The sequence below is a fragment of the Pygoscelis adeliae genome, unplaced genomic scaffold, assembly GCF_000699105.1.
Source record: "Pygoscelis adeliae isolate BGI_AS28 unplaced genomic scaffold, ASM69910v1 Scaffold85, whole genome shotgun sequence".
In the NCBI taxonomy this organism is placed as follows: Eukaryota; Metazoa; Chordata; class Aves; order Sphenisciformes; family Spheniscidae; genus Pygoscelis; species Pygoscelis adeliae.
Window position 1 is genome coordinate 3,234,304 of NW_008824900.1, and position 3,919 is coordinate 3,238,222.

The following is a 3,919-nucleotide window of genomic DNA, read 5'->3' on the forward strand; positions in this document are numbered from 1 at the left end:
CCTGCTGAATACTTCTATTTCATATGTATTTCTGGATATGCTTTTACCTCTTCCAAAAGTTTTCTGTTAAGCAGTTGTAATACAAACAAGAAAATGCATTTAAATGTTGTATTGATTTGCTCATGAGCTACTGTAATTGTGAGACAACTATATGTTGGTAAACACTCTTTGGCATCTCTAAAGTGAGAAATAGATTAAGATTGGAAAAGACCATAAAAACGTCCTGAAGGCTATTCCTGTATCTGTTGGAAAGGCCTGCAATGCACAGATTTTTCAATAAAAAGATGTGTGGGAAAGGAGGGTCATGCTTCAGGTCTCCAAACATCACGACACTATTATTGCCATCATATTATGCATCCCTCTGTAGCTTTTCCTCTCTCAGATAGTTTTTCTTTCCTGCCTATGTTTGAATATTCCTTATTTCTTTTTAAGTGCATTAATTTTAGCCATAATTCAGTTTGGTTATAAGCCAAAATAGCACATTTTGTAGGTGGTCAGGGCTCGTGATTTTATAATTTGAACAATGCATCACTGCTAACTGACTCTTTTTTTTAATGATTCTTGCTGTACAGGTGTGAACACATGTGAAGATGCACTACTATGTGGACCTACAGCATCTATGGCCTGATGGTTACTCCTCACTTAATGTCAAGCTGTGAGGCACATATTACGTGCCTATGTCCCCATGGTATCAGCAACGTGGTCTTGCTGTTATTTGGGAGGGTGCTGGGGTGATACAAGGCAGTTTGGGTTCTTTAGCTCCCATCACAGGATGTCGTTTTTTTAGCTCTGATGTAATATTCAGCTGTGAAGCGGTGGCTATGACATACAAACACCACTTTCAGGAAAGCGAGTAGAAATTGTACATGTAGCCAAGGTCAGCATTTGGTGAGATCAATGCACAGAAAAATCCCTAATTCAAAGGATTTGCAGCAGGACTGACAGGGTTACTTTCATTATTGGTGGCAATTTGCAGGTTTAGGCTTGTTTTTTACACCAAGTTTAATTTTTCATACAGACACTACCACTCTCCCTTGAGCAAGCAAGTAGCAAGATTTCCAGCTCTGCTTTTCAGTTCAGTTTAAATGAGCTGAGCCAAGCACTCAGACCTTGGTGCAAATGTTGTATTCCATTGAGTCAGACAGCTGTAAAGGCAAGTCTGGGATTTAAGGTCTTTCCCGAACTGAGGACTCCTTGTAGCTAATCCTTCAGTCCTTGTCCCCTCTCAACCCTTCTTAGGAGTATTTCTCACTTAAAAGTTTCAATTCTTTTCACATGAATCAAGCTTTGGGTCTCCGGTGTTGCATACAAACAGCTCCCAGGCAACTGGGGAATCCCCATTGGTGCCAGTAAGGGAGACTTATAAGAGGAAGGTTTCGGGGGGGGATTAAGTGCTTGATCTGGAAATCATACAGGGAGAATGAAAGTGGAGTTTCATGACATTGTTTTACAGAATTGCTTTTTTTGCTAACACTGCGCTTTAGTTAGCACAGATAGGAATATATGCTGACGCTGCAGAGCTGAAGTTTGAATCTTTTCCAAACTTCTTTACTGACCAGGAGCCTTAAAGGTTTTTGAGAACTACAAAGGAACATCTGGGTAACAGAATTTATTGAACAGAAGTCTGCTAGGGCCTCTCCAGGGCTACCTGCACCCTGCTTGGTTTCCTGTTACAGATTATTTTAGGAGAGGGGGGTTGGCATCCATCCGATACTGTCAGATCTTCCAGCAAAGACCATCTCTTCTGGTCTCATTCCTTGTGTTTGTTATAATTATTTTTCTGTACACTTCCATCATTCACAGGTTACAATTCTAACTGTATTGGAGTGCAGACTGTGGTGTCTTTTACCCAAAATACTCTTATATTACATGCCTTTGACTCTGGTACTAGTCCCTTAAAGAGTTACCCTTATCTTAATCTCCTCTATTCTACTATGCAGCAACAGGAACCAGCACAACTTGAACTTTCTCATATGTAAACTTGCATCTAGAGTGTACTTGTTATCCTTTCCAATTTTCAACATTTACTCTGCCAGTCGTTCATTAGAAATATCTTTTATCTTTTTAGAAATTGCTTGCATTGGTATCTTGAAAGGTACTGTATCGATTAAATTTCTATCATAGTGCTTAAGGGAAAAGTCTACTGCTGATCTCTTGCCAGTTGTCTTTGTAGCATTTTTCAAGCTATTGATCAACAAGGTTGGGAATGTCTCAGTTCAAGTTGGTATTATATTTTCTGGTGTCCTCTTTAATCTTTTGATTCAGATTTCCAAAATCTTGCCATATTAAACCATTCTCTCAAATTAGTATCTCTCTTCATGGCATGTCTCTAATAAAGAAATTTGAATATTTTATTCCAAAGAGCTTTTACTTCGAATGCTTCACCTTTGTACCTCCTGTTTTCTATGACCTGAACTAAGTCCTTGACTGACATGTCCAGCAACCTGACTCTGGTTTTGGAAACATTGGTGCAGACCAAGATTCGCTGCTAAACTCAACTGCATGTCATCACTGTGACAGCAGCTAAGGTACTGTGAGATTAAAACTGGGCTTTTTGCTCCAAGATGTTGTGCTAAGGAAGAACTTCAGTATCACTTTGGTGTCATAAACTGCAGAGCAAAGACAATCTGCAACGCACCATTGGTAAGAGCAAGTGTATGCTTTAATAGTCTCAACTTAAGTCTTAGGTTTAAAATACATAGGTAAGAGTCCTAGAATGAACAAGTCTATCCTTCACGCTTTTGTTCTTAATAAATAGAATTCCTTGCAGCTGTAGGTCTTTCATGTCTGACTGGAAAACAAGATTCTGCGTATGGAATTAAAGTTCTCTTCCTGTATAAATGCAGTCTTGTGTTAAACCTGGTACATTTGGTCAAAATGCCATGTTTCTCAGTTGTGTTGGACACTATTTTATTAGTGTGCTGTCTTCCACGCAGCGTTCGGAGTTGGCTTCTGTATATCTTATACTGCTGCAACAATGGTAATAGCATTCATACAGGAAATCCGGAATATTTTCCTTGGGAAATGTCCAGAGCCTATGATGCCTAAACCCACACCTGTGTCAGAGGATAGTGGCACGATCCTTTAGATTTATACTCAGCAGTGTGCTTGCACGTGATAGCTCTATTCTTAGAAGGCCACAGCTAACATCTAGCCACTCCACATGGGGTGGTCTTTTTTCGCTTATCAGGGATGATTTTAAGAGCATCCTCAAAACTAAACAAGTTCAAATAGTCTCCTACATGTTGTCCATCACTGAGAGATTTAGACCAATAATCTGAAAACAGCTAATTAGAACTTTTCTGGTGTATTGTGTATTTAGTGATTACCCTGGTAGAAAATTTTCCTAATGCCATTTGTCTTTCCACAAACGTAGACAACCATCACCTTCTCCATTTGCTCGTGACCAACATAGCTTTATATGTTTTCAACTTAAGATGTCCTTAATGTCCTTATCCTTAAAAGGATAAACTATCAATTTAAGGGCTTGTTAGCCTCCATTCCACTTCTGTTTGGTGTGATTATACCAATGAAAATGGTATCTCCAGGTTCTAAGAGACATATCATCATGAAGTTTGTTGCAAACTTCTGCTTCCTATTTTTTCTGGAAAAAAATCAGCTATGCAAGATCCCCCTTCCTTGGTACACATTAGGCCTTCTCCAACTCCTCTGCTGCCAGCTTAAGAGAGGAAAGCATTGCATTGCTACAGCTGAGCTTCCCCTAAAGATCTAGGAATATGGGTAGTCCATGCAGATAAATAGAAAGAACCCAAGTCCTTGCAGTCTTGGCACGTTGCGCTGCTGGGCCTGCAATGGAAATTTTTGGAAGGTTGTGAGTATAGAGTTTGCTACCAGCATCAGCAAGCAACTTAGCATAGTGCTGTCCCTGGCAGCTTCAATTTAATTTCATGTCTAGTGA